Source organism: Nyctereutes procyonoides, unplaced genomic scaffold (assembly GCF_905146905.1).
Source record: "Nyctereutes procyonoides isolate TBG_1078 unplaced genomic scaffold, NYPRO_anot_genome, whole genome shotgun sequence".
NCBI lineage: Eukaryota > Metazoa > Chordata > Mammalia > Carnivora > Canidae > Nyctereutes > Nyctereutes procyonoides.
In genome coordinates this window covers 14906574-14931480 of record NW_026575133.1, presented here as the reverse complement: position 1 = coordinate 14931480, position 24907 = coordinate 14906574, and positions in this window count along the sequence as shown.

The window sequence follows — 24907 nt, the reverse complement described above, 5'->3', positions numbered from 1 at the left end:
CAAGGTCTTGCAGCTAGGACAGGGCAGGTCTGGATTTGATCCCTGCTGGTGAGCATACAGTCATATAGGGAGCCTTTGAAAACAGATCTCCCAGCCTCCACCTTTAGAGACCCTGATGCACTAGGTTGGGTTGAAGCCCAGGAATCAGCACTTCTAATTAGCATCCCCACATGACTCCAATGCTCCTAGATGCCAAGTAGTGGGTTGTAACAGGAGTTTGGAAAGACACTCAGGTTAGAAGCCCAGCTCTGTGACACTGAACAAGGTATTTCAGCTTGCTAAGCCTCAGTTTCTCCATCTGCGAGATGACAGAGAATACACCAAATGGGTTTGTTGTGAGGTTTAATGAGGACAATGCAACAACAGTGCCTGGCATAGATGCATCTCTAATGTTTTGGGGTCCTAGAGCAAGAATACAAACAGAGACCCCCCTGGCCTACAGCCAATTCCTCCACACTTCCCACCCAGGTTCCATTCTATACCACCAGGATGTTGCCTTGTCCAGCGTCCCAGGCCACATCCCAAGCTTCGTCCACAGCCCATGAAAATAGCGCCTTCTCCTCTGCTATGGCCACTGCTTGGAGCTAGCCTGGTGCAAACTGGCAGCATGATGTCACCTCAGGAATATGGATTCAAGAAAGAGGCCCACCCAAGAGATCAACATAGGCAGGAACTCCTAGGGTTCCCAGCACTAGAGGGGATGAAGGCTTCAGATGGGCACATTCCCAGGTCCAAAGACAGGATCTAGTGCAGAGCAGTATGATTAGAGTTAATGATACTGTATTGCACACTTGAAAGTTGCTAAGAGATTTTATATGGTCTTACCACAAAAAAAAATGATAATTATCTGACATGATGCAGGTGATAGCTAAGATCACATTGCAATATAGACATGTAGCCAATCAACACATTGTATACCCTAAAACTTACACAACGTTATATGTCAATTATAGCTCAATAAAGCTAGGGGGAGGGGCAAGCAAAGACAACCCTGCATGGCAAAGGATTAGCTCATTCACAATGCCCACAAGACACTTTGCTATCACCAGCCCTGGTGTTGGTATTAGTCTTAGTATAGCTATATTGAGCTCGTGCTTTTCTATACTCCAAATTTAAAGCCACAGGCAGAGGCCCATGACATCTCTCAAAGTGACACAGTACTGGTCATGGGAATCCACAGATACTGAAGTCTTTTCTCAAAGGCAGCTACAGAAGGGTTGGGAGTAGGGGCTGGCAAACAGGTGGGCACTGAGGGATGGATGAGTTTGGCAGAGACCCTGCAACGACTACCCTTGTGAAGGATGGGTGAGGTCAGGGTCCTCCTCTCTACCCTCAATCCAGCCCTAGGACCAGAAAACACAGTGAACTGAGCAGAGAGAGCCTCTCCTCTTTGTTTCTCTCCCAGAGAATAGCACTCCTGGATTGAAATGGCTTAGTTGGACAGTGACACCATGACATGCATCACAGAAGCCATGACCATGATGCAGTGTCCTGCAGGAGGCAGGAGCTGCCTCTGAGCGCACAGGCTTCTCCCAGCAACATACGCAGGGTTGTCTGTCTAAGGACAGGAAAAGTTTAATGGACTTTCTTCTTCTTTTCTTTCTGAACTCTGACCACAATCCTATCAGAAAACAAATATAAACCACCTGGCTCCCATGTGGCTATTAAAACACTTCAGTGCTCTGTGGGAATGATGTCAGGGCAATGATTCTTATTTTATGGATGAGAAACAGAAGTGAGAGAATTATCACTATTATGGCATTTACTACCTTCTACCTTTTAAGGTTTGGTGTTGGATGGATCTGAGTTCAGATCCTGACTCTGGTGCTAGGGTCTGGAATCGGCTATTTACTTCCCCTCACCTCCACTTCATCATCTATGAGATGAGAAATCTATGCTTCGAGCACTCTAGAAATTGAAGGTAGTAATATATAGACATCATTTCACACAAAGGCTGGCAAATAGTGAGAGTTCAGTAAGTGTTAGCTGTTACCATTTATCTTCTACTATTTACCTACTTTAGAAACATGGCTAATCCCTCTGACTGAGCTGCAAGGTCCTGGATAAGGCCAAGGTCCATAAACTCCAGTGCCCACTTTCCTCTAAGACTGAGTACAGTGTTAGGGACAGAGCAACTAATAAATGATGGAAGAGTAAGTAAAATAATTTAAAAGTGAGTGAAAAGGGGAGAAGAAAGACCCACCATACCCTGACTCAAGGACTGTCTAATCAGCCCGGAAACCAGGTAAAGGGACAGCACCAGCAAACCCTAAACCCAAGGCCCTAATTGCTTCCAAGACAGACCTATTGTGTGTCAGGCCTGATTCAGGCTTTGGTAAGGCTGGAAAGAAAGTTTTAGAAGGAACTGGGAACACAGCTGACATTAAGTGACTCATTTTCAAAAGCCATCAAGCTAAATTTGAACCATATAGTGGATGATATGAATAATATAAATTTTATGTGCATATTTATACATATATATATATTCACTTAGTTTCCTTGGACAGTTTGACAACTCCTCCCTGGGGACCCACTTTATGACAGGAAAGCTATTTTGAGACAGACATGTTAAGAAACTGAGTTTCTACTAAGGTCCTTGGTGTGCACCCCTGGGGCCCATTGGATTGGGTGGGTCTTGCCATTGGCTCCTCCAGAGTGATCTGGGCACGGCCTCCCTTTTCCTCATTCAGAGCAGGGCTGGGATCCTAAGCCAGGAAAACGTTCCCAGAAAAGAGATGGGTCATGAAGGACGAGGGCCAGAAAACTGGAGGAAAGATCAAGTATTTGAAGGAATTTGGAGAATGAAGTGACTTTGTTTTCACAACAAATTAATTTAGGCAGTACACACATTTATTCTCCTTTGAGCCTACTTTAGAAAAATATCCTTATTAGCCCTGGCATAGAATGATCAGGACCATGCTCACGTGGTTTCAATGTGATCCACATTCCCAAGTATTTTCCAGATACAGAGCAAAGCCAAGTGAAGGTGAGAAGGAAGTCATAACTCAAGGTTTAGGAAAAGAGTGGGAAAAGTCCCACCCAGTCATGAGGCCCTGTCCCCATCCCAGCTTCCTCAAGCACACAGCCAGGTCTTCTGCCCTTGACAGAGCAGGATTTGGGGCCCTGTAGACTCTTCCTGCTGAGGACACCCTGTCTGTCAACTCCACCCTGCACAGAACTCTCCCTAGGCAGCCCCATCCGTAAGCTCCATCTGTACTCCTCCTCTAACCCAGCTTTTGGGTCCTTCCCCCAAAATATATAACAAGATCCACTATGGTAGGTCATATCCTCAATAGAACCTGAGGGAAGAAAGAAACAGGGGAAAGGAATTCATAGATCAAGAGAGGGGAGGGGATGAGAGGGGAAAAGAGGGGAGGGAAGGGGAGGAAAGGGGAAAAGAGGGGAAGGGAAGGGAAAGGAAGATACCTTTCTTGAGCATCTTCCTAACAGCGCCATGAAGTGGTCCATTTTATGCCCCATTTTACAGACAAGGAAGCTAAGGCCTAGAGAGATTAAGTAACTTTCCAGATCACTCAGCTGATCTGTGCAAGAGCTGAGAGTTTATTTAACCCAATGCTCTCTGGCTCCAAAGTTTACATCCTAAACATTTTCCTGAAAAATCAAAAATGAATCCATCTCTGGAATTGTTAAAAATTAGCAAATTGCCTAGGAATATAAAAATCCTCAGACCACACAGAGTGATTCCATATGCACCGTGCTTACTGTCACATTTGCACCCAACTGGACCCCAACTGAGGATGTTTGAGAGAATCCATGTCACAGCAAAGACAGGCTACACATCTCCACACTGTGAGTGATAGGGAAGCCCTCAGCTATTTGTCACACCACCCTGAGCTTCTCTATTTATCTGGAAGAAACCAAACCTTCCCAGAAAGGTTCATTTTCTCCTTCTTATTCAATAATTTCAAGTAAAAGGAGGCTAAAATACGTCTTGGTACATATTCCAGGGTTTGAGTTTTATAAAAGTAGTCAAAGTCCCAAGGTCTAATCAAGATTCATCACTGGTGTTGCTGCTCCTCCCTCAGAAGAGCCAGGAGCTCACACGAAGTCACTCCGACTTTGTGACTCCAACTTGATTTTATAACCAGAAAAAAAATTCATTTATGAAGTTCCGGGTGCCATGAAGGCACACAAATGTGGCTTCCCTACAGTAAGACTTCTACATTATGGTTTTGGCATGAACTGCAAAGAAATCATTAATATGGGAGAAGCAAGGTGATGTTATAAACTATTAGTAAGATTGGGATTTCTCTTCATGGGATGAAGAGATTTTAATTCAGAATGTATTACCTGAGTATCACTTTCTCAGTAACAAGAACCTGCTTCCCCATCACTCACTTTTCTCAGGTGGATTCAAAGCCAATAAATTCACCTCCTTTGAGGCTTCCCTACCCTCATCTCTGCATCCCCTTCCATACCCACACACATGGGGAGGAGTGCCTTAAGAAAAGTGAGTGCCTTAAGAAAACACAACATGTGGAAGTAGCAGTGGGAGGAGCCAAAGTGGAAAAAGCAGGCATGTGACAGTATATCTAACACGGAAGAGAAGAAACACTTGAAAATATCCTGATAAAGAAAAATCTGAGAAGTGACAGAGGTAGGAATCAGACCTTCAACCCAGGCTGGTCATAGGTGGGGATAAAAGATTTGAAAAATCAACAGGAGTTGATATGAAAAAAGAACTGAAACAGAGTTTCTTGATGTAAGACTCACTAGGTTTATGAGGACACAGGTGGAGGCCCCTGCCATGAGCCACTGTGCTCTTCAGGCGAGGCAGCAGAGAGTTCACGAGGGAGACTCAAATTATTATTTTTTGTGTATTTTTTATTGGAGTTCAATTTGCCAACATATAGCATAACACCCAGTGCTCATCCCATCAAGAACCCCCCTCAGTGCCCATCACCCAGTCACCCCATCCTCCCGCCCACCTCCCCATCCACCTCCCCTTGTTCATTTCCAAGAGTTAGGTGTCTCTCATGTCTGTCCCTTTCTGATATTTCCCACTCATTTTCTCTCCTTTCCCCTTTATTCCCTTTCACTATTTTTTATATTCCCCAAATGAATGAGACCATATAACGTTTGTCCTTCTCCAATTGACTTACTTCACTCAGCATAATACCCTCCAGTTCCAATCACATCAAAGCAAATGGTGGGTATTTGTTGTTTCTAATGGCTGAGTAATATTCCATTGTGTACATAGACCACATCTTCTTTATCCATTCATCTTTTGATGGACACCAAGGCTTCTTCCACAATTTGGCTATTGCAGACATTGCTGCCATTAACATTGGGGTGTGGGTGTCCCAGCATTTCACTGCATCTGTATCTTTGGGACAAATCCCCAGTAGTCCAATTGCTGGGTCATAGGGCAGATCTATTTTTAACTCTTTGAGGAACCTCCACAGTTTTCCAGAGTGGCTGCACCAGTTCACATTCCCACCAACAGTACAAAGGGCTCCCCTTTCTCCACATCTTCTCCAACATTTGTTGTTTCCTGTCTTGTTAATTTTCCCCATTCTCACTGGTGTGAGGTGGTATCTCATTGTGGTTTTGATTTGTATTTCTCTGATGAGCACTGATGCAGAGCATTTTCTCATGGGCTTGTTGGCCATGTCTAGGTATTCCTCTGTGAAATTTCTGTCCATGTCTTTTGCCCATTTCATGATTGGACTGTTGGTTTCTCTGGTGTTGAGTTTAATAAGTTCTTTATAGATCTTGGAAACTAGCCCTTTATCTGATACGTCTTTTGCAAATATCTTCACCCATTCTGTAGGTTGTCTTTTAGTTTTGTTGACTGTATCTTTTGCTGTGCAGAAGCTTCTCATCTTGATGAAGTCCCAATAATTCATTTTTGCTTTTGTTTCTATTGCCTTCATGGATGTATCTTGCAAGAAGTTGCTGTGGCCAAGTTCAAAAAGGGTGTTGCCCGTGTTCTCCTCTAGGATTTTGATGGATTCTTGTCTCACATTTAGATCTCTCATCCATTTTGAGTTTATCTTTGTGTATGGTGTAAGAGAATGGTCTAGTTTCATTCTTCTGCACATGGCTGTCCAATTTTCCTAGCACCATTTATTGAAGAGACTGGGAGACTCAAATTAATGGATATATACTAAATAGTGTAGGATTGAACTCCCAGTGTCTCTGAATTTAAATATCACATGCTTGAAACATTCTCAACTTAGAATCAAGTTGCGTATCAAGCAGATTGATCACATCATGGCAATACCAGGTGTGATCAATGCCTGTGGGTGTGGTCAATGCCTGTGGGACCAAGACACCCTCTGAGGGAACATGAAGCTCACCATGACCTTCTGCCAACACCTGACTTCCTTAGACTTGGCGACTCTCCTGTCCTACTTGGATACACTGGACTCCTTGGCCTAATTTGAAACCATGTGTGTCTTTGTGTGTGCTTTCTCTAATCTAGACTACAGTGAAACAAAGTGAGACCACCAGGGATGAGTTCCTGAAAGCAGGAGGCAGGGAAATGTTAGAGACAGGTCTTGTGCTAGGAGCAGCATGAGGAGCTGGCAGTAAAGGAAAGGGGGAACTGTTCTCCCAAATTTTCACCCTCAAGCAATGACGTCTGCATGAGAAATGAGATCTCTTAGGCAGGGGACACAGGGCCCACCTCTCTCTCCTGCTTGAAAACTTCTAAACAGCTCAGGAGCAAGCCCTCCCAGATAATGTGCACTTCCAGCTGAGCCAAATAAGGAGTGAGAGCTGTAAAAGAGACACCCCACAATCAACAGCAGGCTGCTTTTCTTCTTGAGGGGCTCCCAGCAGAGGCAGCAGACATAAAAATGAGATTCACAATTTTCCAGAACCACTGAAATGGGTGACAGGTGTGAGTAATGAGCCATTAAGATAAGTAAGAAAGTCCAGGACAGTTCACTCAACAGAGGAACAGACAAAATGAAGATGCTTTTTTCAAGGGGAAAGACATAAGCAAAGACATCTTCTGGTCTCATGAGAATTAGAGGTGGAAGGTGACATTTCTCTCCATTGTCTATTTGGACTCCAAAAGATATGCTAGGATATGTAGCAAGAACCATGTCCAGGTTCATATCTTTAATCCAGAAATACCATTCCAAGGATATTTCCAAAGGGAATCAGCACTGACACAAAAGGCATGTTATATGAAAAGCATTTGTTACAACGTAGTTAACCCTTCAACAACACAGGTCTACTTATATACAGATTTTCTAAATAAATATAATACAGTACTATAAATATATTTTCTCTTCCTTATGATTTTCTTAATAACATTTTTCTCTAGCTTACTTGATTGTATGATATACAGTATATAATACATATACAAAGTATGTATTAAGAATCTATTTGTATTATTAGTGAGGCTTCCAGTCAACAGTAGGCTGTCAGTAAAGTTTCTAGAAAGTCAAAATTTACACATGGATATTTACTACATGGGAGTTGGTGTCCCCAACCAAATGGAAGTTAGTTACAGTGGTTTGTATTTGCATTATAAACTATCACCCAGCCATACAAATGATAGTTATAAAAATTACATAGAAATATGAAATAATGCTTATATGCAATTTTAGCCTTAAGAATGGTCTAAATATGAAATAATGCTTATATGCAATTTTAGCCTGAAGAATGGACTTTATGTATTGAGCACTTACTATGAGCTCAGCACTATGATATGTAATGTACATGCACTATCTCTCCTCATCCTCACAGAACCCTAATGGGGGGGGGAGGGTGCTACTACTATCTTCATTGTGCAGGTGAGTAATTTTCCCAAGTTTACAGGAGAGCCAGGATTCAAACATAAGCTGATATCAAAGCCATCTCTCCTTATCCAACATACTACATAAGTCTTAGACACAAGATGATAAGATTAGTATAGATATGAAAATAGGAGAAATCACATATGGAAAGAGAAAACAAATAGCAAGGTGGTAGATCTCAACCCCAATTATATCAATAATAACATTAAATGTAAATAGTCTAACAGTCCAATTATGAGGCAGAGGTTGTCAAATTAGATAAAACTAAGAAAGATCTAACTATATACTGAAAAATTTGTTTTAAAAGTAAAGACATGGGAATGCCTGGGTGGCTCGGTTGGTTAAGCATCTGCCCTCAGCTCAGGTTATGGTTCCAGGGCCCTGGGATTGAGCTCCACATTGTGCTTCCTGCTCAATGGGGAAACTGCTTTTCCCTCTCCCCCTACTGCTCCCTGTGCTTTTCTCTTCTCTCTCTTCTCTTCTCTTCTCTTCTTCTCTTCTCTTCTCTCTCTGTCAAATACATAAATAAAACCTTTTTAAAAAAGGTAAATACATGTATAAGTTAAAAGGATGGCAAAAAAATCCAGTTTCTTTTAAGATTTATTTATTTATTTGAGAGAGAGAAAATGGGAGGGGAAGGGGCAGAGGGAGAGAGAAATTTAAGCAAACTGTGCTGAGCATGGAGCCTGACATGGGGCTCTATCTCACAACCCTAAGATCAGACCTGAACTTAAACCAAGAGTTGGACACTTAGACAACTGCACCACCCAGGTGCCCCTCAAGTTTATTTCTATATGTTCACAACAAACAATGGGAAATTATATTCTTAAATATCATTACAATAGCATCAAAAAAAGTATTTAGGAATTAAATCTAACAAAATATTTGTAATATCTGTACACTGAAAACTAAAAACTTTACTCTGATAAAGAAGACCTAAATACAGGAATTAGAAGCTGCAATATTATATAGATGTCATTCCTCAACAAATTAACCCAGAGATTAAATGTCATGCCAATTTGGTAGTATTTTTATGGAGTAAGTGGCAAGCTGCTTCTAAAATTTATACGAAAATGCAAAGGAGTAAGAATAGCCAAAACAATTTTGAAAAAGAACTACAAAGTTGGAGGATACCCATTAACAGATTTCAAGAACTTTTATAGAGCCACAGTAATCAAAACAGTATGGCAATGGCATAAGAATAAACATAGAGGGTGCCTGGGTGGGTCAGTTGGTTAAGAGTCAGCCATCCACTCAGGTCATGGTCCCAGGGACCTAGAATCCAGCCCTGCATCAGGCTCCCTGCCCAGCAGGAAGTTTGCTTCTCTCTTTCCCTCTCCCTGCTTGTGCTCTCTCTCACTCTCTCCCTCAAATAAATAAATAACTGTTAAAAATATAATAAACATAATTATGAATAAAACAAAGAGAAGCCAATTAACTTTTCAACAAAGATTCCACAATAATTCAATAAAGAAAGGAAAGTCTTTCTGACAAACGGTACTGGAACAGTTGGGTATCTCTGAGCAGGCAGGCAGGCAGACAGAAAGACTTCCAACCCATTTCTCATACCATATACACAGTCAAAAGCTAAAACTATAACATTTTTAACTGTACCATTTTTTGAAGAAAGAAAGACAACTTTATGACATTTAGCTTACTCAAGATTTCCTAGATAGAAAAAGTACAATAAATAAAAGAAAAAATATGATAAACTGGAGTTCATCAAAATTTATAACTTCCATTCTTCAAAATACTGTTAAGAAAATCAAAAGAACAACAGCATCCTGGGCAAAAATGTTTGAAAAACACATATCTAATATAAGGTATGATTACCTAATATATAAAGAACTCTCATAACTCAATAACAGGAAAAAAACATTAATAGTGGGGAAGACATTTGAACAGACAGGTCACAAAATATATATATATATATATATATATATATATATATATATATATATATATATACAAATTATGAATAGGTACAGGAAATGATGTTTATAACACTCACTTAGAAGCAACATTAAAAGGACTGGTAACATCAAGTGTTAATGAGAACATGGAGTAACTAGAATTCCCATACATCGCTGGGTGGGAATGCAAAATGGCCACTGGAAAAGAATGTAGCAATTTCTTATAAAGTTCAATATACACTTACTATACAACCCTGCAACTAAAAATCCTGCTATTATTTACCTAAGAAACATGAAAATCTATGTCTAAACAAAACCCTGTATGTAAATGCTCAGAGCAGTTTATGTATAATAACTCCAAACTGCAAACAATTGTCCTTCATCTAGCAAATGGATAAACAAATTTTAATGTGTCACTACGGCGGAGTACTAACCAGTAATTTAATAAAGAACTACTGATACATGCAAAAAAATGGATAAATTTCAAAAACATTATATGAAATGATGGAAGGCAGACACAGAGGTCCATAGTGTAAGATTCCTTGTATACTGTATTCCACAAAAAGTAAAACTATAGAAAACAGAAAATAACCCCCATGGTTATTGAGTCTCAGAATGTGAAGAGGGAACAGATTGCAGAGAGATACAAGGAATAAAAATGTTCTATATTTTTATTTTTGTGGTGGCTATACAACTACTTCATACATTCATCAAAACTTATCAAATTGTAAACTTCAAAATAATGAGTTTTGTATATGTAAATTATGCTCCAATAAACCTGACATTTAAAAAAAGTTATGGAGCTTGTCAGGCATATTAAATATAAATATCACTTTACTTAACAACCAATAAAATGAAAAGAAAAGGGTTTTGGGGGGGTATTTGTGTTTGGGTTTTTTGTTTTTTGTTTTTTGTTTGTTTGGGTTTTGTTTTTTTGTTTGTTTGTTTGTTTGTTTGTTGTTGCCTTGGAACTCTTTTGAACCTTCTCAATTATTATGAACCGCTGGGCTAACACTCACCTTTGGGCAAAGTAGTTTGCTGCCTGCAGAAACCTTTCTGCTCTGCCTCCCTTAAAGAGACTCCAAAGATCCATATTTCTCTAAATGCCACCTACTAGTCTACAGAGTAATTTAGTAACTATAAATAAATCACCAGTATGTAGACTGAAATGCCCCCTTGAAACAGAGACTGATATTAAAAAAAAAGAGAGATACATGTCGCTAAAACATGTATATAACTTATATAGCAACTGAACCATGAGATAATGCTACCAGAGAACAACCAGACAGTTCCACAGAGCCCCTTACCCTGCCTCTCAACTCATCCCAAATGAGAAGGTGTCCATTGTGTTGAGGATGGGGATGATGACAGCAACAGCATAGTGCCAGTAGACCATAAGCTTTCAGTAAATTTTCACTTTGAGTTTGAGCTATATTCTCATTCAGACCATAAGACAACCATGAGTAAGCACTTTAATCATCCCTCTTCACAGAGGAGGAGAATCAAGTAGAAAGATGTTGACTAAGTTGCTCAAGTACGTACAGCTCCTAAGTAACAGGGCTGGAGTGATGGTTGATTTAATAGATTTTATAGATCAGGCCATCAGCTGCCCTGATAGGTGGTCAAACATTATTCTATGTCTGTCTACAAAGGTGTTTTGGGATGAGTTAACACTTGAGTTGGTACAGAGTAAAGCAAGTTGCCCTCCCATCATGTGGATGGGCCTCAGCCTACCAACTGAAGACCTGATAGAACAAAAAGCCTAGGTGAGAGTAAACCTATATGACTGCTTGAGCTGGGATACTTAAATTTTTTTAGCCTTTGGACTCAGACAGAAACACTGGCTCTTTTTGGGTTTCAAGCCTGGCCAGCTTCCAGACTGGAACTTCCATCATTGGCTCTCTTAGGTCTCCAGCTGGCTGACTGCAGAGCCTGAGTTTCTCAACCTCCATAATTATAGGAGTCAACTTCTAATATGGGGATTTATTAGAAGGAACTGACACAATTAGAAGGACTTAACACAGAAGATTATGGAGGCCAGGATGTTCCAAGATAGGTAGATAGGTAGGCAGGTAGGTAGGTAGGTAGGTAGGTAGTAAGTAGGTAGATAAGTAGGTAGGTGGATAGCGAGCCAGCCAGCCAGCCCTGCCTACCTATTGGTTCTGTTTCTCTGAAGAACTCTGACTAATACAACTGGGCTTTGAATCCATGTATCTCTGACTCCAAAGCAAGAACACTTAGTAATATTAACCATTCTTAGGACACACTATATCAATGAAAAATTAGTTTGCTTTCTTAAAAGCTGAATGTCTTCTTCAAGTTCTAGGATGTCCAGAGTTTTGTTGTTATCTTACATCTATCCTTTATTTTACACAGCTTCTAAAACTCAAACATAAAATGTTTTGTTCCTACTTGGCTGCCCTCAATCCCATGTGGGGAGCCACAATTTCTCATCCATTTGTAATAACTGCAAAGTTCTCCCTGAGTTCCAAGTCCTGAAAGAAATGAGGGCCTCTGGTTTAATTTGAACTTTTTGTCAAAGCAAGCACATAATAGGAAATCAAATACTGAGACAAGGAAGCAAATGATTAAGATCTAGGACAACATGAAATTATAAAAGAACTAGAACAATTCCCATTCAGCCATCTCTAGGCTCTATGACCTATAATCATACCCATAAATCTCTGCCCTCACCATCACGATATACATGGAGGCAGAAGAACAGGGATCAGAAAATGTTCAGGAAAAGAGCCAGGAAGAAAGCTCAGTTTACCATCTGCATCTCTGATCATAAAACATTTTGATCTCGGCCAGATCCTCCTAACATGGTTCCTCCAGCGGAGGAGGCCTCTCAGCTTTCAATGATGGGAATCTATTATTCTATTATTGCTAGGCAGGATGCTCCAAAGTTCTCCTTCCCTCTGCTAGGAAAACTGCAGGGTTTGGGCTGGGCTGTTCCATTGGCCTGAGTCTCAGGAAACATGGAGCCAAGTTCCCAGAAGTTACATGTGATGTGAGTTATTACAGCCACTAAGATGTAGGAGTTATTATTATTGCAAAAAAGAGTCTATCTTAAATGGTGCAGGTAGTTACAACTATTTGTTTGATGCCTCAAAAGGTATATTCAGAAATTAAATTAGCTAATCTATGTTGACTTTTCTGAACCATTCATGAGATTTAGGGATGGTCACATCCCCTCTCAGCTTTGGTATTTCCAGTCTGAAGTATCGTAACATGAGAATCCATCCTGATTCCTCTACCATTATCACTGCTAGCACGCTCACACATATACTCACACACACACGTGTGCATGTATGCATAACCACACACACACCCACACACACACATCCTGTACCATTCGGTGGTGCCAACTTAGCAAGGGCCTGGCAACTCAGTACTTGTTACATTGGCTGAGAGTCGCTTCATAGAGCTACAGAAGGGATTTAACATAAAAAGAGTGACCTCCTGTTATACAACTGTGTGGCTAAAAAGGAGATAATGCAAAGATAGGGTGTGAACTGCTGAATCAGATAAAGCAGACAAATTGTGGGAGGACTGAGACAAGCCCTGGAGCCTGGGACAGACAGGACGATAGCTGTGTGACCTTGAACAAATTCCTAGTCAGGGAAAATCGTCAGTAGTCCTGGAGCAGGTTGTCAGAATCCTTAGCTAAAGCTGGTTAAAATGCAGATGCCTGGACCGTAGCCCTGATGTCTGGAATCTGGATCTCTAGGAATATGCACAGGGAATATAACATGCTCATGAGCCTACAGGAGATTCTGATGATGACCTATGGATTAAGGGAACGATTAAGCCCTTTCTGATCATGGAGTCTCAGAATCTATAAGTAAAGCCAGGAATATAAGCCATCAGTCTTCCCAGATATGAAAACAGGTGCTAGTCTCTGCTCAGGTGAACCTGCACTCACTAAGTGATTAATGAGAAGCCATGATAAAAGTGAATAGCAAAATCTTTGGAGACAGGGTTAAGAAAATGGTTTCTTTGAGCCAGGGTTAGACATGAGGATGAACTTTCTGGCAATGAAGATAGTCTACCAGAAACTAAGTTAGGCTGCATGTAATCGAGAGCCTGCATTCTCTCAATTAGCCATATTCTGTATGTCTAGATAGGGCCAGCTTCATGTGTGTATGACCTGTGCCATCAGAGAGGGACTCTCTCAGAAGGAGCCCATGCTTGGTTTATTTTTTTTTAATTTTTTTTTTGTTTTATTTATTTATGATAGGCACACAGTGAGAGAGAGAGGCAGAGACATAGGCAGAGGGAGAAGCAGGCTCCATACACCGGGAGCCCGACGTGGGATTCGATCCCGGGTCTCCAGGATCGCGCCCCGGGCCAAAGGCAGGCGCCAAACCGCTGCGCCACCCAGGGATCCCCCATGCTTGGTTTAATGCTCTATCATCACTGTCTAGAAATTCTTAATAATTTTGTCTTTCAATGTGAATTATGTAAGTGAAGTCTAATGAGACAATGAAGCATGCATATGAGCAGAGAGGACACACCAGGCAACAATAATACACACAGGCTCAGGCCTTCGGGTATGGCAGCCTGGGGCAGCCAGTGCCAGAACCTGAGCCCAGATGGGTGGCAGCAATGGACACCATGGGGGGAGGTTGGCTCGACTGTCAGTGTCTGGAGCCCATCCCTGTTACATCTGCATAAATAGGAACTCTCTGTCCTAAGAGGCAGGACAGAGACTGCTGGTACTCAGGCAGTAAACTTTGTCAGTAATTACTACCAAAGAAAAATGTGCACACGAACATTGCAATATAGCATATGCAGGATTTATGAAGATTCTTCAGAGTTTTTAGAATCTCCAGTTTTGAAACCTACTGCAAAAAGCAGAACAAATATCCACAGACTTAGGACTAGAAACTGAATTTCAAGTTTTCCATGTTCAACAGGAAAGAGCACCATTTTCATAATGAAACTTTAAGTGAACCACCTATTTGCAAGACAGACAATTTTTCTCAAGATTTTATTTATTTGACAGAGAGCACAGCAGAGGGAATAGCAGAGGGAGAGGGAGAAGCAGACTCCCTGCTGAGGAGGGAGCCTGATGTGGGGCTTGATTCCAGGACCCTGGGATCATGACCTGAGCCAAAGGCAGATGTTTAACCAAATGATCCACCCAGGCACCCTAAAAGAATTTTTTAAAGTAATCTCTATACCCTACATGGGCCTTGAACCTACAATCCCAAGAGCAAAAGTCATATGCCCCATTGACTGAGCCAGCCAGGTGCCCCAAGAAATACCTTTTTTTTTTTGAAAGACCATTTTTAAATTAATGTTTTCTTTTATGAAGAAATACATTGTACTACATAAACAAACATTTTGAAGGATATACAAATCATGAAGTTACTTTCAGTTGCTCAAGGACCCCTACAGGTTACAGGAAATGTCAAGGAAAACATTAAAATGCTCTTAGGTAAATTTACTTTAAAATTAAATTCAAACTTACACAGGACTGATCTGTATGAAGAGTTAAATCCTTTTAGAAAAATTGTTAAGCAAGAATCATTAGCTCTAGAATCCTGAAGTCTATATTCCAAACCAAATTTTTAGAAATTTATCCAAAGCTGTTATAACCAATAAGATACTCTTATACTCCTATAACAACCCCAATAACCCCAGTAACTCAGCAGAAAGATCTTTCTCAAAATCAAAACTTATCAAACATTATTTGTGATTTTGTACTTGCAAAAGAGATCACTTTAATTATATCAATTGAAAATGAAATTGTTGAGTATAAATTTTGATAATCTCATAAGTGAAGTAGCAAAAAAAGAGTGCCAGAACAATCTTACAGCCAATCAAGATATTACTGATATTTTTTATTATAGTATATAAAACATGACCACAAACATACTTTTTACTATTTATCATTTTTGTTTTTCCTGCATGACAATTACACCGTTTTATAAGTAGTAAAATATTTTTAAGGAAAAAGGTTTATGATTTAATACCTTTAACTATACTTTTCTGAACAAGCAGCCCCACATTTTCAATTTGCCCTGGGCTCTAATTGTCACTATCCTGCCTGGGGCGGGGCGGGGGCGCATGTGAGGGGCGTACCTATTTTGAGACTCTGCTGGAAACTTCAATGTAAATCTGAGATCCTCATCTTGCCCAAGATTTTTAGTGATTTCAGCAAGTACAGCAGCTACCTTCTGGGTGTCTACATCCTTAGGAGTTGTAGGACATCCTTGACTTTGTGTTCCTCCTTTTGGACTAAGGCCCTCATCTCCTGAAACAGAAGGAACTATATTTCAAGCTTTCACCCAATGATTCATGAGTGCAACATCTTTAAATAAAAACAGGCCAGGGAGGGGAGAGAGCATCAGACTTCTTTGAATTTGGGCCAGTGTTTCCAAATGCAAAATACTCAACAGCCAATTTCCCCTGGCTTTGTAGATAAACAAGAAGATGACCTTTTATGTCAGAAAGGAGCAATGAAATTTCCATTTCCTTGTGGAATGTTGGGTTTGGAACCAACTTTTTCTGTGTTTCTTCTCAAGATAACAACCCACAAAATGCCCCCGATAAATGCAAATTATGGGATTCTGTGGCCAATTCAGATGTTCAAACAAACAATCTTGTCTCTTTTCCAAACAAAATATTACAAACACATCTTTAGGAACTTTTCCGTGCAGGAGTGGAAATCTCCCCTTTTCCTGTGATGTTGCATCCTCAGGCTCCTGGGAAATGATGCTCTGTCCAGTAACTGGGTGCTGTGAAAGCACAGCATGCCACCCCCCTCTCCTTCCAGTCATTTCAGAATGAACTGAGGCCATTTCCCTGAACCCCTTTGGGGATGGGCTGGAGTAGGGGGTGTGGTGAGCCATCCCACCAGTGGAAAAAAAAAATGAGCCAATAAAGCCATCATCTGTTCTCTGTAGAACTTTTGATCCATTTTCTCTTTTTTCATTATTCCCAAAGTTCCCTAAGAATAAAACCATGTTTCCCATGCCCCACCAGTCTGGAGATAAAGCCAGGATGTCTGTCAGAGTCATGTTCCCAGCCTCCTTTAAGAAATCTGCTGCCCCTGCTGACTCTAACATTCAAGGGTTTCTGATTATTCTTTTTACAAGGTTGCTTTAAATAACAACTTTTTAGAGTGAACCTAAAATAGAATGTGAGTTACAAAATTTTGGTTTACATGCCGTCTTCCAAGACTAGGTCAGTACATGCCAGGAGGTCCACTCAATGATCACTTTGCTTTTCAATTCCCACAAAATAATTAGTTCAATAAAATATTGAGGAAAAAAGTACTTTTATAAACCTATTTGTGCTTCTGTTTAATTTGCTTTTAAAATAGCCCTGATATAAAAACCCTTTAGCTGAAAACATGAGGAAGCTCTCTGCCAAACCACCAATAGGGGAGAGAAAGAGAGGAGGGAGAAGACCTTGACCTTGACCTTGACCTTGAGAATATGAGAAGAAATAGATAAAAGTGGATTAAGTGATTGTGTGTCTTCCTCTGACTCCACAATGGAGTGATGATCTTGACATTCATTCCATCTGCATCATCAACATCAATATTCACTGCAAGCCCACTGGACCAAAAACCTTCTATGATCCTGCCAGCACTGACACATTAGCAGTGATTCAGGTACCATTGGAAGCACAATGTCCATCTACAGAATTGCCAGAGGTTAGTGGACTCTAGATGGGCAATGAGCACTGCCATGACCGTGTGAGTTCCATGTAGCCAGACACAGGAACATTGCGCTTGGCCCAGCACAACAACAGAGTAATTACTTATAGGGTGAATGAGTGGGTGGAATTTTAGAGAGCTTACCATCTAGTTGAACACAGACAAACTCCACCCAAAATTTGGGTTCAAAGAACAACAGATGAGTGGGCCAGACAAGAGCTATATCAGCTCGAGGAAAACCAAGCTTAGAAGGCATTTCAGAAGGATGAAGCTAAGAACTTCACCCAGGGGCAGTTCCAGACAGATCTTCTTTTTTTTTAATATATGTATTTTTTTTTTGGAGTTCAATTTGCCAACATATAGTATAACACCCAGTGTTCATCCCGTCTAGTGCTCCCCTCAGTGCCCATCACCCAGTCACCCCATCCCCCCGCCCACTGCCCTTCCACTACCCCTTGTTCATTTCCCAGAGTTCGGAGTCTCTCATGTTCCATCTGATATTTCCCACCCATTTTCTCTCCTTCCCCCTATAATCCCTTTCACTAGTTTTTATATTCCCCAAATGAATGAGACCATATAATGTTTGTCCTTCTCCAAATGACTTTCTTCACTCAGCATAATACCCTCCAGTTCCATCCACGTCAAAGCAAATGATGGGTCTTTGTCGTTTCTAATGGCTGAGGAATATTCCATTGTATACATAAACCACATCTTCTTTATCCATTCATCTTTCGATGGACACCGAGGCTCCTTCCACAGTTTGGCTGTTGTGGACATTGCTGCTAGAAACATTGGGGTGTAGGTGTCTCGGCTTTTCACTGCATCTGTATCTTTGGGGCAAATTCCCAGCAGTGCAATTGCTGGGTCATGGGGTAGATCTATTTTTAACTCTTTGAGGAACCTCCACACAGTTTTCCAGAATGTTTGTACCAGTTCACATTCCTACCAACAGTGCAAGAGGGTTCCCCTCTCTCCACATCCTCTCCAACATTTGTTATTTCCTGTCTTGTTAATGTTCACCATTCTCACTGGTGTGAGGTGGTATCTCATTGTGGTTTTGATTTGTATTTCCCTGATGGCAAGTGATGTGGAGCATTTTCTCATGTGCCTATTGGCCATGTGTACAGACAGATCTTAATTTGCCTTCTTGCCAGATAGAGAATAGGGATGAAGAAGGTACCCAAGGATTACAGTGAGGTCACTCTCAGGAGTGGCAGTACTTTACAGATGCCAAATAAACCGTTCTGCTGGTAGGAGTTGCCCAGCATATATTAACTCCCTGTTCACTTTTGGTGCCTTACTGTAGGATTGCCTGAGTCTCCTAAGGTCCAGAAGTAATCACAAAATCATGAAGAAACCACTCCATTTGTGAAAATCTGGGGGAACATACACAACACAGGAAACCATCTTCAAAACTAGCACTCTGGCTGCCCCACCAATGGTAGAAAGATGAGGCCAAAAGGAAAGAGCCTTCTCTCCCAACCATGATCGAGCAAAGTATACTACAAATAAGCCAAACTGCACCAGTGAGCAGAGTTGGCTATTTTTGAGGATGGGTGCTTTTTTTTAACGAAGATGTTCTTCAGTAATATATAATCGATCTCTACTTTTCTTTATTTTTCCCTCTTTTTGCTTTAGTAACTAATAAATCATTTTAAATAAATACTTTAGAAGGCATATGAGGACGTCATGTTATATCCTAGCAAATAACCCATTTACCAAAAATATCTCTGGTTAGAGCCACAATCCCCAATGCCATCACTGCAATCTTAAATGATTCGCCATAGCAAAATAGACCTTTACATGGGGACATGTGAAATATTCACATTAACATGTTTCTGTCTCACATACACACACACATACACACGCATATGTGTGTGCACATGCAAATGGCATGAATCATTTTATGTCTTGTTTAATTGGTTCATTTGTTTACAATAAACAAGATGACATTGGGAAACCAGAAGAGGGACCTGGAACTGAACCATCCTTACCTGCTCCTCTCACAGCCCACGTGAACTGAAGTTTGAAAGGCAAGGACTTACCTCCCCTAAGATAAGAAATGTTGGCTCACTCTTTTAAAGAGAGATTTGGGAAACAGCTATCTTACAGTCTTCTGTTCCTAGTTACCAGGTTTCTCCTTTCTATTTTCTTTATGACAAAATTTGTCATCTTTGCATGACGCAGGTAAGATTAGGAAGTAAGGTGGAGGGTTGAAAAGCCTGACAGTTCAGAAGAAAAAAAATTCAGTCTCTTCCAATGAAATTTTTCCTGTCCCAACTGTCACTCACAAGTTCCTAGTGCTGGGAGATCTCCACCTTTGTGAAAAATATACGAAATTTTAGTACCTGTAAAGACATAAAACCATTGGATTTTAGAATAAGAAGAACCTGAGGGATCCTCTAAGGCTGATCATTCACTCTATTAAAAGGATTAGCCATGGGGGTCCCTTAAAATGATAAGCCTATTGTGTGCCTTTAAAGTGGAATTCAATTCAATTACAAAAATTAAGTCCACATGGACATGCTCATGTTTCCAGGAATGTGGCCACTACATATTATGAGGTGGACCCATAACGGTATTTGGTTTATCCTGTGAGAGCTAAAATGCAGTAAAAAATAAACTATACCACCAAAGTCTTGTGATCATTCTCTCATTTAGAAAAACCGTCGCGGATATTGCTAATAAGCCTGCTCCCACCCCAGGGCCTTATCCCTGCTATTCCTTCAACCCAAAGCCCTTTTTTCCCCCAAGATGGATGGATCACTGACCCTTCACTTCATCCAAGTCTCTGCTCAAATGCTCTTAGAGAAAGTTTCTCTGATCATTTGTGCTAAAGTAGCTCCTCCCATCTCACCTACCCCAAATGTTGCTTCATTTCTATTCCTCATGCTTACCACCACTGGGCTTATCAAATCTCTTCAGTCATTAGCAGTTGCCTTGACTAAAGTATATGCTCCCTGAAGATAGGCCTATTTTTTTTTGTTTTGTTCACTCATCCTATTTCTAGTATCTCTAACAGAGTATGCCATGTATAGATCAACAAATATTGAATGGATGAGTGAATGAAAGAATAAGCAAGCAAATTAGTACTTGGCTATGCCTCAGGTACATTCTGGAGAATCTTCAGAGTCTTGTCCTGCCACATCTGTGGCTACCTCAAATGTGACATTTTTGTAGTGTGAAGAGCTCTCTCCTTTGGCAAATCTCTCCTAGATGGCAGTGGGTACTGAATGGGATGTGCGATCCCCCCAAGCCCCTCTGTGTGCCAGAAAACATGCATGAACAAACAAGGAATGAAAAATAATATTAGAAGAGTGAGGGTGACAGCAAATGGCAAATGTGAGCCCACCCTCGGGCCATGTTCTAAAGGATAAATCAGGGTAGCCAGATTAGGATGAAGAGAGGGGCATCCCAGGAGGAGAAAAGAAAAGACATGGAGGTATTAGAACAGCAGAAATGATGAAAAGATCAGAAAGGAAACTAGCTAAAAGGTAAGGCAAAAAGAGGAGGAACAGTAAATGACATTTAAGGTTACTGAACAAATGAAAAGTCTTCCATAAAAGTCTAGCTCCGTGTTCCCCCACCCACCTCCCCCCATTGCCTATAAACCAGACTGTTCTGTGATGAGCCCCGCTGGCATAATAGGCACAGCAGCCACCACAGCCTGTCCAGGTTCCAGCTGCTGCAGACCTCATGGAAAGGCAGACCTACCAGGCTGTGTGAGAGGGACAGAAACAGCTGCCTATGCAGCCAGTCCTAAAATTGTCAGATAGAGATAAGCCTCACCTGGCAGATTCACTAGACTTTCACCACCATGAGTTTGATGATAACCTTGGTAGAAATCATCTGCCTAGTTTCATTTTCTGGTTTGTGAGCAAAGAGAAGGAAGGAATGATACAGGGAGTCATTTGGGCATTCAGGTCTCCCTGCAGCTCACTTCAGGCCTGGACACACCCAGCCCATCTTTTTATATCTGATTTTTTAAAGAAACCCTAAGCCACCTAGAGAAAACCTCTCCTGTATCAGACATGATATTCTGTGCTCTTGAAAATATTATCTCAATCAGACTGAATGATAGCCCTGTGAGGCCATTATACACATTCCCCATGTTACAGGTGAGCAGCCAAAGGCTCTGAAGAGGTACCATGACTTTCTCGAGAGCACATACCTATTAAATAAAGCTGAGCCTCAAGCTGCATATGTTTCACCTCCAAAGACCAGACTTATACCCAGTTATATACAGGCACCTGGATGTAAGAAATTTATCTATAGACACAAGTGTTTATTTGACAAAATGCAAACTCAAGCCATGATTTGAGAGAATGGATGGAAGTGCTCTTGTAATGGAGAACACCACCTTAGTCCTCATAGAATTCCAGAGTCCCAGTGTCCTATTTCTCATCAAGACCTAGGCCAAGTCCTAGGGCCTGAATCTACCCCTTACCTTTTCCTTCAGTCAAAATATACAGGCCTACACAATAGAATAATAGGCATCCATTTAAAACAATGTTCCTGGGCAGCCCGGGTGGCTCAGCAGTTTAGCGCCGCCTTCAGCCCAGGGCCTGATCCTGGAGTCCCAGGATCGAGTCCCAGGTCATGCTCCCTGCATAGAGTCTGCTTCTCCCTCTGCCTGTGTCTCTGCTGTGCTCTCTCTCTCTGTGTATGTGTGTGTGTGTGTGTGTCTCTCATTAATAAATAAAATCTAATAAATAAATAAATACTAAAAATAAAACAATGTTCCTAAGGAGTTTTTAATGATGAAGAAAACGCTTCTGAAACAAAGTAAAACAAAGCAGATTCAAAATCTAGACACCATAGGTCTTAAATATGCAAGAATAGGTACATTATGATAGAATAACCGGGAATGCACATGCCCACTTACTATAAGCAACTAGAAAATTGAAAAAGATACATGGTTTCTGAATATTGCACAACAGTCATCATAGGACTATGATCTCTGGGGGAAAATAAAAAATGGAAACAAGGTAAGCCCTGTTTTTGCCCTAGCTCTTGACTAAAGGAACTTTACAGACCATAGACAGGGAGAAGAATCCAAGTAGGCTGGCAACCTTGTTGGATTAAGATACAGAGATCTGAATTTGAGAAGGCTGAGACAGCTGGACTTTGTGGGGACAAAATTCCAGAGAAGATAGAGCTATGCAGGGAAAGAGCTTCAGAAACCTCATAAAAGTCCCCTTGAGCTTGTTGCCAAATACTAAGGTATGTATTAATAGGGTGAAACTCCCCAAAGCCAAGAAAATAATGGCTATGGATCTGTTAGTTGAACACTCTCCAGAACTGAAAAGGCCAAGAGAAATTTAAGTTCTGACCACCCAAATTAGTGACTCATCATTGATCATAGAGATCATTCAGTAGGGAATCTAGAAGGGCCATGCCTTAGCAGTTGGTCTCAACTAGATCCAGAGTAAAGATTACCACAGAACTGCCCTAATGAAACTGAAAACAAGCCTTGAAAGAAACAGGCTGATCCTCAAGCAACATAACTCCTGCCAGGACAAAGTCTGGCACTTCTTAAAGGAAAAAACAAAACACAAAGCATCAATTTATGGACTGAAATGTGTTTTACCCAAATATATATGTTGAAACCCTAACCTCCAATGTGACTATATGGGGAGATAGAATCTTTTTAAAGATAATTAAGGTTAAAAGAGACCATATGCCCTAATCCAATATTATTAGTCTCTCAAAGAGAAAGAAGAGACATCAAGGAAAGCATGTACACAGTGGAAAGGCCATGTGACTCAACTGGAGAAAAAAATCAATCAAATGAAACACACCCAGAAATGATGGAAGTAGCAGATAAGAATTTTAAGACATCTATTATAAATATGCTCAAGAATAAAGACTAACATGAACATAAGCACAGATATTTCAAAGACATGAAGAAAAGAATCAAATGAAACTTCAAGGCATGGAAAATATATCTAAAATGAAACATTTATCAAATGTATTTGTATTAGACACCATTCTCCAGAGAAACAGAACCAATAAGATATACATCAAGGGCAAGAGTTCTGGTTTTTGGTCTTTTGGTTTGGGGATTTTTTTTTATGTAGGCCCCACATTGGGCATGGAGCCTAACTTGGGGCTTCAACTCATGACTCTGAGATCAAGACCCAAATTGAGATGGAGAGTTGGATGCTTAAGCAACTGAGCCACCCAGGTGTCCCAAGAGAAATTTATTTTAAAGAATTGCTTCACATGAGTATGGAAGGTGGCAAGTCCAAAATCTACAGGATGGGCAGGCAGCCTAGAGATCTGAGGAAGAGCCAATATTGCAACTCTAGTATAAGGTTGTCTTCTCACGGAATTCCTTCTAGCTCAGGGGAGGGCAGTCTTTGTTCTGCTAAGGTTTTCAACTGATGGGATGAGGCCAACCTTCATTATGGAGGACAATTAGTCTTTCTCAAGCCTCATCACTTCTTCACCATTATATCAAGAAGACATAATCCTAAATGTATGTGTCCAATAAGAAAGCTTCAAATCACATGAAGCTTCAAATGACCTAAAGAGACCAAAAGGAAAAATAGACAAATCTAGAATTATAGTTAGAGATATTAACACTCCCCTCTCATTAACTAAAGTAGCAAAAAAAAATTAGTAAGGATAGAAGATTTGGACGACACTTTGAACCAACTTGACCTAATTGACAGTTATAGAGACTACCGAACAACAACAAAATACACATTGTTTCCAAATGCTCATGGATATTTTACTGAGATAGGTCATCTTCTGGGCCATAAAATAAATTTCAATATGTTAAAAGAATTGAAATCATGCAGAGTATGTTTTCTGACACATTAAAGTTAGTAATAAATAAGAGAAAATATCTGGAAATCTTCAAATATTTAGAAATTAAACAAAGACGCTTCTAAATAACTCAATGGGCCAAAGATGAAATTACCAAGGAAACTAGAAAATATTTTGAACTAAATGAAAAGAAAAACCAACATATCAAAAACTGTAGGATATCGTTGAAGTACGGTTAGAGGAGAATTTATCATTTTAAATATGTGTATAAGAAAAGAAGAACAATTTTAAATCAAAGATCTAAACTTCTGGGATCCCTGGGTGGTGCAGCGGTTTAGCACCTGCCTTTGGCCCAGGGCATGATCCTGGAGACCTGGGATCGAATCCCACGTCGGGCTCCCGGTGCATGGAGCCTGCTTCTCCCTTTGCCTGTGTCTCCGTCTCTCTCTCATTGTGTGCCTATCATAAAAAATTTTAAAAAAAAGATCTAAACTTCTGCATTAAAAATTAGAAAAGGAAATGATAAACCCAAAATAAGTAGAAGTGAGACGAAGGAAGAAACTTAATGAAATAAAAAAGCAAACCAAACTAGAGAAAAATCAATGAAACCAAAGTCTATTTCTTTGAAAAAGAGCAAATAAATTAATTTTTTTAAAAAGAATATTCAGGATGCCTGGTTGGCTCAGCGGTTGAGCGTATGCCTTCGTCTCAGGGCATGATCCCAGGCCCACATCAGGCTCCCTGCATGAAGCCGGCTTCTCCCTCTGCCT